Below are 15684 nucleotides of genomic sequence, written 5' to 3' on the forward strand. Positions count from 1 at the left end.
AGAAATACAACGTGATATTTTAGATCTTAAAAATGAAATACATGACATATGTGAACTAGAAGAGGATGCAGTTGATTTTAAGAACAAAAGGCTGAAAGGAATAGCTCCAGCGATGAATGGAAACGAAGCAGTTTCGCTTGACACAATGCGTACGCACACTAACCATGTGCAGAGAAATTTAGAGAAACGAGTTAACGACGTTTCTGCACGCATAGAATATGTTGATTCTCTTTTACGTGATATTGTGGATGATCACCTTCCTGTAACTGATAATAACCTCAACATGAACAACAAGAGAATATCGGGTGTGGCAGATCCTGAAGAGGAACAAGATGCAATTTCGCTTTTATTTTTAGAAAAGCATACAAAAGGTAGACTACTACAACTGAATGACGATGGATCGATAGATATGCAAAATAAACGAGTAACAAACATCGGCAAAACTATTCATTCGACGGATGTGATCAATAAAGCATACCTAGAAAAACATTCAGCAGCGCGTGAAGAACTCGAAAAACTGAAGAATGAAATAAGCAATCAACAGAAACTAAACGTTGATGTGGGTGGTACTTTGAGTATGGAAAATAAGCGAATTACTAACGTACATAATCCGTTAAATGAGAAAGATGTTGCAAATAAAATCTTTGTAGAACAGTATGCAGCTGCGCGGAGAGAAGTTGACGAGTTAAAACTTGTCATATCTAAACTTCAGAAAAATTCTCTACCAGTAGAATCTAACGGAGAATTACATATGAAGAACAAACGAATTACAAATGTTGATTCACCTATCCACGAGCAAGATGTTGTTAACAAACAGTACTTAGAAACTTTTGCTACTGCAAAAGAAGAGTTTGAAGTGATGAAAAAGGAACTGCACAAAAAACCAAGAAAAGCTCTTTTTCAAATTAACAGTCTACCGTCAAATCAGTCACCAATATATATGCTACAAAACTGTCGACTTATGTATAAGCTTCCTTACACGGGTACACTTACACCGTTAAGAGTTTCACGTAGTTCTCTGGTATATGCGATGATTAATCACGTGAACAATCCAATCGAATGAGAAGTAGGTACACCAATTGCTGTAAAGGAAGGTGATGAAATTCAATTCCGCCTAAAAGATCCAGAACAATGGAATACTAACGATCTTCCGCTCCATATACTCTTTGAATATACTATATATGAGTAAAACAATAGACGTTACACTTCAGTTTAAAAAATGCAGGCGAACATAGTGGAAAAGAGTCGTGTAAAGGATAAACTAGCAAAATTACGAAAAGATGTAAAGAAATAACTCTCTTAAAGCAGATATGGCTTTAAACCAACTAAAGTTAGAAGAAACATTTAAACCAATAACTGCACCATTAAATAAACTACAGCAGCTTACAGTTAACTCGAATGGATTAAATGCAAAGAAAAATCGAAAATTAAATAGTTATGTAAGTGATGAGGAAGAAGAACAATCAGAAGAAGAAGAAGAAGAAGCTCTGGACAGAAAGGTTACAACTCTCCTGCAAAATTATCTTAACCCACAATTGAGACACAAAGTTGATAGAATATTCGGGGTTCGAGTAGTTCATGGAGAACACTATTTAGGGAGTAAAAAAGTACTGTTTCGCGATAACAATATTATAATTGACAATTTTAACTATCCTTTAACTGAAGGTCTCTTTGAATTAATATTTCAGAAAGATCCGGACGCACAGTTGTATGATGATAAGGATCTGTCAGCTTACAGTCATATATTAAATTACACTAACGTGCACAGGAAACAGTATGACGCAGGCAAGCCAATGAGAGGCACGAAATCGCTCAAATTTCAAAAAATTATCAAGCCATTAGTAGAAGATGCAAAAGTGAAAAAAGGAAGGAGCACACCAAAATTTGTAAGTGTACACAAATACAAACGTACAGGAAGAGGATCAAAAGTAGCCAAGTGGAAAAATAAACAAAGAAAGAAGATCGAATTAGTTCATTGGAATGATCCAAACAATCTAGTGGAGAGACTGAAAAAGTTAATAGCATCTAGAAGTGCTGGTCATTCGTCACACGAAAACGAAATCTTGTCAATCGAAGAAGAACTTCGAAAGTCGAGGTACATCGAATAAATGAACACTGCGCGGTGGGATGAAATTCCGTTCGCAAATATATTTAAAGCTGTTAGATTCTCAAAAGGATATTTCAGTAATCTATGAAATTGGATGTGAAGACAGAAGAAGCAACTGGCAACAACTGGCTATAGATCGACTGCGATTCAAGAAACGAATAGACGACACAGAACGAATTCTTTACCTATACTTTATGAACAAAATCAGAGAAGAAATAGCGAAAGAACTCCACGCTCCAGTGCGAAAGAATTTTGAAAGACGGAGCGTTATTTGCCTCGGAAGAGATGATTTACATCAAGCGGATCTTGTTGATATGTCTCTGTTTTCGAAAGTTAATAGTGGATATAAATACATGTTAACTGTTATTGATGTTTATTCAAAGTATGCCTGGGCAGTTCCACTTAAAACAAAAACAGGAAACGAAGTAGTGGAGAATATGGAACGCATCTATTCAAAATGTAAACGCTATCCAAAACATCTGCAAACTGACAGGGGAAAAGAATTTTATAATAAGATTTTTCAACAGTGGATTACAATAAGAAAAATTAAACACTATTCGACAGGGAGCAGCTTGAAGGCAAGCGTAGTTGAACGCTTCAATCGAACACTGAAGCAGTGGATGTGGAGGAAATTCTCGGCGTGTGGATCATACCACTGGCTTCGCATGCTACCAAAACTATTAGATGGATATAATAATCGAAAACATCGTACGATTGGTATGAAACCTATAGACGTCACAATAATCTACAACAACTTGCTACTGTGTACAAATTACGGGAAATGATGAAAAAGAAGTCACCTTATCCACCAAAATTTAAAGTAGGTGACACAGTACGAATAAGTAAAATTAAGCGATATTTTACAAAGGGCTATACTCCTAATTGGAGTAATGAATTATTTACTGTAAGAAAAGTAAAAGAAACATCACCGAGAACTTACTTGCTTCACGACTATCAAAATAACCCAATATTTGGTGCGTTCTATGAACAAGAACTGCAGAAGGCAAAACATCCTAAAATATACCTCATTGATAAAATTTTAAGAAGAAAGAACGACAAGGTTTTCGTATCGTGGCTAGGATTTGACGCCACGCATAATTCATGGATTCCGAAGGAATATGTATTCTAAAAAATCAATAGTAAGTACGCTAGTATAATATATTTTTAATTTTTTACTCTAATGTCTGATAGATTTACCATCTTATAGTGTCCTCTCTCTATTGTTGCAGACTTCCCTTGCTCAAGAAACTGTGCTGTTTGTTTTGTTGATGGCAACGTTGGACATTACCTCAAGCAAGAAGATATTTTCACCTCAACTCTGCATAATTAATTCGAAACATTTGTGTAACATGTATCTTAATAAATTATATTAAACAAAATTTAACTAAAGATAACCTCTTATAATTTTTTAATAAAAATTAAACTCCCTCCTTTTTCCTACTCTACGTATCTGTGTTAGTGCAACGTAAAAAAATTCTCTTTAATTAGATTATCTGTCTAAGAGCAGAAAAGAAAGCAAGATAAATAAAATATATTTTTGCACTCACCTATAACGGTTCAAATAAATTAAATTCTCCTCCTCCTCCAGGCTCACTTCTTATTCTTCTACTATATGGAAAGAAAAAGTTAATGTAAAATTAAAATCTTTCGCAATCCGACAATAGACGAAGTCTTGAAATTTAAAAAAGTTAAAACTCACCAAAAATATCACCATCACTTCCGTGATCGTCCATTAACTCTCTTAGTTCAGCTAACATATCGTTGCAGGAAAAGAAACTAAATTTGTGAATAAACAATAGATGAAAGTTCGCACTTTCGCATCGTAAAAGAATAGGAGTATGCACCCTAACGAGAAGCCGAAACTCTTCGTTAGTCAAATGACGTATTCTGTTTACAATCGCTCTTTCAAATGCGCCCTGTAGTTCCACTATATTATTTATCTCACACATTTCTTGCAATCTAACTACTTCCCGCAACGCTAGAAGGTTTTCGTAGAGAGTTTCTTGGACAGATGCCATTTCGATAGCTGTTTGAAACTGTAACGTACCTACAGCAAGCGATTCGCAGTATATATACCCGTTCTAACGGCGACATGTAATTTGAAAAAAAAACTAGTTTCAAAAAACCTGCTTAGATACAACATCTGCTAGTAAGCTGCGTAGCGACCCGGACTTCAGTTTACGCATCCTTTTTTGTAGCCTTGACGAAACCGTGGTCAAAGCACTGCCATGACCAGCAATGACCGCGAAAGAAGTAAGGCGTTAACCGTTTTATGCGAAAGCTGCTTGCAGGAAACATCCGGGATAGATATACACTACAAAGGAATGTTCTGCTTCAAACATATGTCTACAAAATAATAATTTTACACACAATAAAGTCGCGTCTGGTAATATAATATGAGATTATCTTACACCTAGCATTAAAATTTTTATATAAAGCAAGTGAATTCGCTCACATCTAGATGAGTACAAGTTCGATCCTCTTCGTTGGCAATCATTAAATGATTCTCTCTAGTTCGCTATTTTCACACTAGGCAACTGCTAAGGGAAGTATACCTTAAAGCTAACTGGACTAAACGCCATGTCAGTGTGACGTAACGTAAACTGTAGCATACTATTTAAAAAAATGTGTGTGAATAAATATTAAGGTATTGTCCTTGTTGGCAACAGTGTGTGCGTGTCATCAGTCATGGAGCGACAAGTAAAGAATGAGTTTGGTGAGAAGAGAAACCGTAACATCCACTGTAAATGTGAACTTGGTACACCAAATATTAAACCTGATCCTTTACGTACAATATATTTCTCACTAGTAAGTGAGGCTATTACATCATACTGTACACATGGTAGTTTACTTCGAATGCCACAACATCTTTCACTATTTACCATCTGGGTTTCTCTCAACATATGCTGCTAAAGATTTAGATGAAGCATGGGAGAAACTTCCCTTCTACACCAGATCGAAAATGGAAATCGCGGTGTGCAGGCGATGTGTCAAGCACTATTGCTACAGAGCGCAAGATGTTGATGATATTGACAGCCCTAATCCAATGATTAAGGACTGTGAGGGATGCAAGAAATAATTTAATCATGTATTTTGAACTAACAGGTAAATAAAACAGTGTGATGTTCTATTTATTATTCGAGTTGCTTGAATAATTCATCCTAACCTATATATGCATACACATTTTTTTGTTTTTTGTTTTTTCACCAACCAAATGCTATAACCTTGAATCCTTTACCAGATTTTATTTTTCTATCATCAAATCACCAACCTGTGTAGGTGTGACAAATTATAGCTCTCACTCACACACTGTCTCAATTCAGAGGTTGATTAAGAAATACTTCGTAATATTTTATTTTAAAGGAAACCATGCTTTACAGTTTTTCAACCAATATTTCGGCTACGTAGCAGCACGTTCTTTTGTTTTGTTAAAATACTGTCTTGTTTGATGTCTTTGTTCACTGAAGTTCTTTGCTGTTGTTTTATGACGTGCCCCTAACTGATTCATTAGACGATTTATTATTTCATCTTCCGTGCTAAACATATATATTCGATATAATTTTTGATGAGATAGCACATCATGTGTTAGCCTAACTAATTTATTAGTTCAGAGATCATAATGCATTTTTTTGTGTTAGCCATCTTGGACAAAGATAATAAGAAATCACAGACATGACACTCTCATGTATAGGCTGTTTGACCTCGATGAGTACGAACAGTTGCCGACGTATCCAACAAAAATGGCGAGATGTTTTTGTTTTATTCTGTATGTAAAAATTCATACTATCGCGTTCGTAACGACGGAATTTCTTAATCAACCTCTGATTTCACACTTTATCCGAGTTTTTTTAAATTTGTTTTTTACCTAGTACAGTGATATTTCATAGATGACATTTATTGATGTAAGGTTAGTAAACAATGCGTGTATCTATCGTCATGAATTACAGCTAGATGTGCATCCTGTCGAAAAATAATTAAAGGTAAGTACTCGAGAAAAATATTTTTATTATTTAATTAAACTAAGCACTTTTGTGTCGTCCTTCACTCATCACCAGTTGGCTAGAGTCGTTAGTAGCTAACCTTCAACAGACAGGTAAGCAGGAGGAGAGGAGCGATTCTTTTTTATAAAAAAAACTCACATCCTGTTCACCTTTCGCCAGCAAGTAACCTTGTAAAGCAAATCCAGTTGCTGCAATTATTTCACATGTAGCTGTCTCACCTTGAGCAGTGAGAGGAACTCCAGCAAGTAACTTTTAGAAGCAAATCTACTCACAGAACCTTGCCCCAACACCTTTCAAGAAATATTTACCTCTTACATAAAGACCTCTGGGTAAGTGTAGTTAACATTTCCTACATGCACCCTAACAAGTAAAAGAACTCTGCAAAAAATATATATAAATTTAGTGCCATATCTAACATGATGATTTATGTCTAAATGTCTTTCCTGTCACCATCATAAACAATTCAAGAGGCAATCACATAGGCAAGTAGGGTAGAATTGTTTTTTGATAATTGAACTAAGCAGTTAATTACACTCAATAGAGGTTCTTTTTAAATCTCTACTAGAAGGTTAATAGTGAACTTGTTTTGCTCTTACAATACCTTTCAGTAAAAAGATACTCAATTACGCACTATAACAAGTGATGTTACCTATCACGCCCACCCACCTAGGCATAGCAGTAGAAAGCTACCGCAAGGAGCGACATCCCACACTTGTGTGTAGCCTTGACAGCGAGGGGCGCACTCCGCACGTGCCTTAGCAAGTGAGAGGCCCCTTCAGGGGGAGAGGAAGCGCACGGGCATGCGCAGTGGCTGCCGCTGGTCCAGAATTCTTCTCTCGCAGCGCTGGTCCAGAATTCTTGTTTCTACTCTACTGTCGTTGTTGTGATTTGAGGAGAGATATAAAATCTGTGGCTGGAACAGAAAATGTAGCTGGGGTTGTAGATAAGAGGGAAGCCTCTTTCGCTAAGCGATCGGCTTGTTCATTGCCTGGTATGTTCTTATGTGCAGGTATCCAAATGAGGGTTATTTGGACACCTGATTGGTGTAAATTGAAGAGGATGTGTTTGACATTATATACATACCAGTTCAGCGTAAACTTGTTAGATTTTAGTGTTTGTAGCACGGAGAGAGAGTCAGTGAACATATTAGCAGATTGTATGGATGAATGTTTGATGTTCAGTAATGTTTGTCGTATGGCAAGGAGTTCAGCCGAAAAAATAGAAAAGTGGGACGATAAGTGAAACAATTCAGCATACTGAGTCTGTTCGTAATAAAAAGCAGCGCCAACACCACAAGAATTTTTCGATCCGTCAGTATAAAAATTGGGACAGGCATTAGTGGATGAAATGCGAACTTTTTTAGAATGTAGAGAAAAAAATGAAAGCCGGTAAGGGAGCATAGCAAAAGAAGATTCTTTAGAATGAATAATAGTAGGAGTATATTGAATCACGTCGTATGCCACAGAATAGTATGGTAGGACATGACTACGAATAATAGTAGATTTAAAAGGGGAGACAGACTCAAATGCCTAAATTAAGGCAGGGGCTCGGCAAGGATGTGTGATAGATGTTGAGAATGATTGAGCGAGTAATTGTATTTTGGGTAGAAGGTTATTGGAGAGCACGAGAAGTCGTTTGAGGAGATACTTAGAGGCTAGAAATCTGCGTCGAAGGAGAAGAGGAGGGTCACCAGTTTCAACTAATAAGGCATTAGTAGGTGTGGTAGACAACGCACCAAAACAAACTCGTAGTGCTTGATTTTGAATTGTGTTGAGGGATTGAAGGGCAGATGGTGATGCAAGATCAATTATATGTGCACAGTAGTCGAAACGAGCACGGATGGTGGAGCAATAAACTAATTTTGCTGTAGCAGGATCAACTCCCCACGAACGACGTGTAATGGCTTTTAGGAGGTTAATATACGTGGCAGTACAGTTGCGTAGGTGTTGTATATGTTGGGAAAATTGTAATTTACGGTCAAGGATAATGCCAAGATATTTATTGTGCGAACGTATGGGAATTTCATAAGTATCGAACAGTAAAGGCTCGGAGTTGTAAACCCGCTTGGTAGTAAAGATTACTGCAGAGCATTTATCGGGTGATAAAGAGAACCCATGAGTGTGTAACCAGGACTGAACTTGAATGAGCAGTCGTGTTATGCATTTGCGAGCAACATCTACGTCTTTATGGGAAAAGTAGAGAACTATGTCGTCGGCATACATAAGAATTCGGGCAGATTGGAGGGCAAGTTGCTCGAGGCCGGATAAATATAAAGCAAACAGTATTCCACTGCAGATATCACCTTGAGGGACGCCGACAGTAGCTTGACGAGGGGATGGCGTAGTGAGAGGAGGTTTGAAGATTAGAGTGCGAGACGTTAACAGATGACGTAGAAGAGTTATGAAAGTGGTTGGGATGCCTTTCTGTGATAACACATCCCATAACATATTCAGGGGGACGGAATCAAAGGCACCTCGTATATCGAGGAAGACAGCAATAGTGTGTTCTTTTCGAGATTTAGCTAATAAGATGTCTATTATAAGCATATTGATGGCATCCTGAGCATTTCGACCCTTACAGTAAGCATACTGATACTTGGGAAGGAGGGAATAATATTCTAAGTACCAGAGAAACCTTTGGAGCAGGAGTTTAAGAAATAGTTTGCGTATACAAGACGGCAAAATTATTCCTCTAATATTGTGAGGGGAGGTCATTGGACGTCGAGGCTTTGGAACCGGAACTAGGAAAAAAGTGTTCCACTCGGGAGGAGGAGTCGTAGTATGTAACACAAAATTAAAGTACTGAACAAGCACTTGTAGGGCTTTGGTCGGCAACTGTTGTAACATAGCATAAGAGATATAATCAGGACCGGGAGTGGATGATTTGCAGGAATTAAGAACGGACGTGAGATCAGGGAGAGTGATGGGACGTGAAAGTACTGAACACTGACGAGTGGAAGCAGAGATAGCTGGAGTATAAGGTGGAAGTGCATGATCTGGAGTGAGGGACCTTAGAAAGTCATTCAGAATAGTCGGTGGGATTTGAGGGCGTGGGACTTGAGTGGAAGCCCGAGTGAGAGCACGGATAGCATTCCATAATTGAGATGCAGAAATATGGTTATGGAAAGAGGATATAAAAGTTTTCCAGGCCTGTCGTCGTTTTTGATTGAATACACGTTTGATATGCGCAATATGATGTTTGAGGTGAAAGTAGTGTGAGGGGTTAGAGTTTTACGATAAATTTTGAAGAGTCTCTTGCGTTTAAGGATTAATTGGTGACATTCACTGTCCCACCACTTTAATTGAGAGGCACCAGTTGTCATGGAGTTTGATGGTGGTGTAAAAGGATGGTATAGGGCCAGATACTGTGTTATTATTTTGAGCAGTGATTGATAGGATAATTCTGTTACAGGGAAGGTCTCCAATTGGGTTACCATGTAGGAGTTAAAGCACGAAGCATTGAACTGTTTCATGGAACGCAGCGGAGCGATATAATGGTCGTTAAGTGGGTTTATAGTAATATACCCGTGGCCATAAGTAATGAGGATAGGAAAGTGATCACTTGTATGAGTGTCACTGAGTACCCGCCACGTGGTTATAGAGGCAATGGAGTTGCGGCAAAGTGATAGATCGACTTCACTAGGGAACGAACCAGGAGGAGTGAGCCTGGTAGAGGAACCATCGTTCAGAAGCAAGAGATTATGTTGAGTTACAGCATGTAAGAACTGTGTGCCTTTGGAGGTGTTGAGCGGGGCTCCCCACTGAGTATGATGAATATTGACATCGCCCAAAAACAACAGTTGGGTATCAGGTGGAAACTGATTAAAAAATTTGAACCATTGGGCAAAAGAGATGTAGTTATCAGGGGGATTATACAAGTTTATAACATATGTGTTCTGATATATAAGACCTAGGGAATAGGTATTTGGTATTATGTATTGTAGATGTAATGGAGTGTACGATAACGAAGTATGTATCATAAGTGCGACACCATCAAATCCTGGTCCGTCATGGCGTTCGATAGAATATCCTGGAAAGTAAAAGTGAGTTGTATGAGAAAACCAAGTTTCTTGCAAAGCGACTATATGAAGAGATGTTTCGTGCATGAGAATTTTGAATTCGTATTGTTTGTTTTGTAGGCTCCTAGCATTCCATTGAAGGATGCGTACCACCATTATTAAATATAAGGTGTAAACTTTCGCGAAGTTGACTAATAACTGGTAAGATATTGGGGTGATCTCCAATTAGTTGAGTAAGCTGCATGAGAAGATTGAGAACACACTGATGAACATGTTCTCGCTGAGGGAGTGTAGTACCTGTTTGAGGATGCTGTGCGGGTTGCAGAGGCATTGACGGGCTCGATGTTGAGGGAGTAGGCTGACTGGGTTGAATGGGGTATTGATAACTCAGAGATTGAGAGGGGCGAGAGGATGTAGTGGATTGCACTAGCTGGAGATACCCAGCTCTATCATATCCGGGAGAAGGCTTAGGTGGCAAATCCTTAACAATCACTTGTGTGAATTTGCGTTTGCGAGGGGCGTCTGGTATTGGAGAAGGATGTTGAGAGGGTAGGGGAAGAAATTGTTGAATGCTATTATACTCAGAATAAGTAGGTGGAAAGAGTCGAGCAGAAGCTTCGGAGAAGGAGATGTTATCAGTGCACATGAGTTTTTTGATTTCCACTTGCTTCTGATGAACAGCACAATCTGATGAACCGGTTTCGTGTTCCCGGTTGCAATGTACACATAATTTGACATTAGCAAGGCAGTCTGAGGTAGGATGATTCAAACCACAGTTGCGACAGCGAAAGTTAGTGGACTGGCAATTGCGTATGGTGTATCCATAACGCTGGCATTTGGAACAAATAATGGGGTAAAATATAAAGGGATTGACTTCTAACATTACATGATAGATGGAAACATATTTGGGCAACGTTTTGGAGCAAAAACAATCTTTACGGAGCCGGTAGGTAGATATACTGCCTGACCATCTTGGAGGGATTTACGGCGTAGGCGATGAACAGAATGAACTTTGACGTCACTCTGAAGTAAAGTAAGAATATCGGATTCAGTTAGATCTTTCTCAACACCGCGTATAATGCCTACGCGGAAGATATTGGAGTGAGGAATAAAGGCATGCAACTTGTGGGTATCAAGGAACTTATTCTGCAGAAAGTCATTAGCATGATTAGGAGAGTGAAAGTTTACCTGAATCCTGTTACGGCCTTTATTCTGGATGGATTTAACTGGAAAGTTCCTTTCATGGAGTAAACGCCCTATAGCCATAGGGTGTAGGTTGCCAATGTTATTACCTTGTTTGGATGAAACAAAAACAAGATATGGTCCTGGGTGGTTTAATGGGTATAAATTACATGCACTAGTATTAGGAGTTTGAGCAGGAGGGGGAGGGTTAGTATTGCATTGGGTCGAAGTTTGCAACGAAGGGGTAGGAGAAGAACTATCATTCACGTTTGTATCCATTTTCACTTATTCTTCCCGTTCAACATTACTATTTGACGCGGGATGAAAGTCCCGAGTACATCCACTATCAGAACTCATGCCACCACTGCACAATCACACGCAAGCTAGCACTCGAACGCAGGAGTAAGTTCTAGAAACTTCAGACAGCGAACACGAAACCTCGAACACAACGAACCGTACAGTACGATGTCGCGGACGAGACTAGCATCGCCCTCTTCTTCTTCTTTTTCTTCTACTTCTTGTATGCCGTTGGGCTTAGTTTTAACTCCGTGCCCAATAACTACACCGTTTGATAATGCATTTGTTTTCGTTGAGTTAATAACCGTAGGTTGGTAATATTGGCAAGTGCAAGTCTTGCAATTTGGTTTTCGTGAATAAGGTTGGATCGTCGTGTTCGAGCTCTCATTGAGTGCGGTTGTTCTCAGCGAAAACGAGTGTTATTCCTCTTAGCGTGTGCAAGTTGCTGCCTTAGTAGCAGAGTGACTTAGTATTAAATATCGTGTGCTATATTCTGAGTGCTATTGTGTTTTTTCATGTAATTTACTCGCCATGGCATTTGCCAGTGGGGGAGGAGGAACTAATCGTAGTCCGAACCTTCTAGAGGGTGATAATTTATTGGTAGTAAGGGGAGTTGATTTGACGTTAACTGAAGATGAAATTAAGAAATTTATTGATTCACCTGTGCCGGTTATAGGTGTCCAACGCCTTAAAAGAAGGAAATCTAACGCTGATTCATTCGAGTATGTTCCGACAGGAACTGTGAAGGTCACTTTTGAAACTCAAGTTCTCCCTCGGCAGATTTCTATTTTTAGCGTCATTTTGGACGTTCAGGTCTTCATCTTTAATCCTATTATTTGCAAACATTGTCAACGTTACGGACATACAGCCCTCAATTGTCGGGCGAAAACTCCTCGTTGTGGCCGATGCAGCAATAACCATGTCACGAAGGACTGTCAACAAACGCTTGTCAAATGCCTCCACTGTGATCAGAATCACCAAGTAGGATCCTCGCGATGTGCTGTACACCAACAACAGACGGCCATTAAGAAGCATATGTGTACTGAAAACGTTTCCTTTGAAGAAGCCAAAAATAGGCTGCAACCCGTTACCTATAATCCTACCTTACTACCCCATCATTTTCCGTCGTTGGCTGAAACTCTGGGAAGCAGACCTGAAAATTTCAACCCGCGTAAACGTAAAATCACTACCGATGTACACCGGGAACCTCGTCCACCCCCACGCCCGGGTTATGATCGAGAGACCTATCTCAATCTACTACGAACCCCACCAACGGAAAAATCACTAGCTAACCAAACTCCGACCACCCATACTAGTACACCGGCGGTCCCTACTAATCCTGCTAGCGAAAACAAGCAGGGAATAAGCCCTTCCACAGCAAAAGTAGCCCCTGTTAAAGATATACGCAAAGAGATCCAGGACGACTTTGTTAATCTGATGGAACTAATGGGTCCAAATGTCCAATGGCGACACTTATTAAAGTTGATACTTGATAAAATCCTCCCCATTTTAGATACTAAATATGCAGATACTGCAATTGAATTGTAGGAGTGTGGTAAGCAAGCGACATGAGTTAATCCTACTCATTAAAGTATTCCAACCGGATATTATCTTCTTACAAGAAACATGGTTTTCAAATTATATTAACTTTCGCATTAATGGATATACTATTGAACGATTAGATGGTGCAGGATATGGTGGAATTGCAATTGTAATTAAGAATTGCATACCCTATCATCTTCTACCATCGGAACAAGCTATAGCAGGCACTTACTTTCAGCGCATACAAATAAAAGATTTTATCTTTTCTAACTTTTACTGTCCTCCCGATATACATGGTTCCTACCATAGTTGGTCGAAATTTTTTAACCAATTTACCGGTGCGAAGCAAAATATTATATTTGGTGACTTCAATGCTCATCACGTAACTTGGGGAAGCAAGAGCAATAGCTCCAAAGGAAGTCATATCTTAACCTCTTCTCTTCAAGTCAATCTCACCATAATTAATGATGGATCACCCACCCGGCTAACAGCCCCTACAAATGCTGCGAGCGCGGTGGATCTTACTATATGTACCACGGACATAGCGCATAAATTATCTTGGCAAACTATTAAGGATCTTCATGGTAGTGATCACTTCCCCATTCTCGTTACATGGTCTAATCACAGGTCTTTTTCAACTTCCACGCTTCCTCGGATACCTATACGCAATCTGAATAATATGGATTACGATCTCTTTTCGCAATTTATTCAAGATCATTTCAGTCATACCTTTAAAATGACATCCGCGGAATATGATTCGCTTTTACACTGTATAAAATCGTATCTCGACATCTATCATCCAATCATTTACAAAACCTCAACCAATCATAATCCAACGCTCAAAATCCGTTGGTGGGATCAAGAATGTGAGGTCTGGATTAGACGACGGCGAAACCTGCTGAAAAATTTACGAAAACATTTTACTTTTACTAATTACATGCAATATAAACGAATCTGTGCAAAAATTAGATGTTTATTTAACAATAAACGTCGAATCGCATGGAAAACCTTCGTAGAGAGTATTAACAGTACTACATCCAGCAAGATCATCTGGGCCAAACTTCGCTCTCTTAGTAACTCTCGCCACACACCCCAACCTACAGCTTTATCTCCGCCTCAATTATATCAATTCTACTGCAATTTAACACCCGATTTTGTTCAGCCTGATTATCTCTTAAGTTGTTCCTACTCGTCTAATAAATATCAAACTTTGATGAATCCTATTACATATCAGGAATTAGAAGTCGCCCTACATAAAAAACTACATCCCCAGGGCCAGATCTTATAACTTACAAGATGCTCAGCTCTCTACCAACTAAGGCTATCTCAACCACCTTCACTTATAATAATGACGTCCACAAAATCACCAACCTTTTCCGTAAACACAATGTAAGAATTTTATTCAAAACTAACAATAGAACCTCCGAAATTTTACACAACTCTGCATCAATCAATACCCCCAGTATCTACTCCAAATCTGGAATATATAGACTAAAATGCAATGAATGCAACAGTTCCTACATAGGTCAAACAGGACGCAACTTTATGATTAGATATTCAGAACACGTCAACGCGATGAGACACAATAAGTTCTCCGCCATGGGTAAACATATGCACGACACTAATCACAAATTTACCGACATTGAACAAGATATGGAAGTTCTTCAAACAGTAAACAAGGGACCCATAATGAATATAATTGAAAGTTGTTACATCAACTGCGACCAATATTTTAACCCCAATTACAATTTAAATGAGATTTACGAGAAACCCAATATTCTTTTCGATACTTTAATCGATTGGCTTAAAAATACCAAACTATCGAAAAACAGTTCGATTTTCCAACTAATCCGGAATACACACTCCCGTCAATTACCCCCACTACCCCCATCCTTCCGCCCCGCCTTAGTTCCATTCCCCCACAAGAGCTCCGCCTCCTTCCTTCCCCTCGCCTCCTTTACCGTTGCCCACACACTTCGTCCGGCTCCGTCTGTGTAGCAACACGTTTACATGCTGCTCAAGGTGAGTCAATCATCATTCAACGATTCTAATGTTTCTAGTAACTTCCACACATTGCTTCCAACGTCTAACTTGGCTATTTCTCCTTCAGGTTCAAATTGAAGTGGGAATTCATCTCTAATTAGATCACGATCTTATATGATCAAAGTAAACATCTTTGGAACCACCTAATATCTAAAGGAACAAATGTCATTCACATAGACAGCATACAACTGCAAAAATTCACTCATTCCGGATGCACACAGACTGAATTATGTAACGAATAGCCGGAATTTTAAGAATTTTATATCACACCAATTGTATCATAATTTTATCGTATTTCATGTATCACCACATTAATTGTATGTTATTTTACAATGAGTTAAAATGTGTTTTAGATGTTTTAGGAATATATATCTTGTTTTAATTTGTATTCAAGGCTGATGATGGCACATAGATGCCGAAACTAGTACCATTTGACTATTTGACACATGATTAAATACACAATAAAACGTCATTGTATTGAATAGGTGGACCTT

Source organism: Anabrus simplex, chromosome 9, assembly GCF_040414725.1.
Source record: "Anabrus simplex isolate iqAnaSimp1 chromosome 9, ASM4041472v1, whole genome shotgun sequence".
Lineage (NCBI taxonomy): Eukaryota > Metazoa > Arthropoda > Insecta > Orthoptera > Tettigoniidae > Anabrus > Anabrus simplex.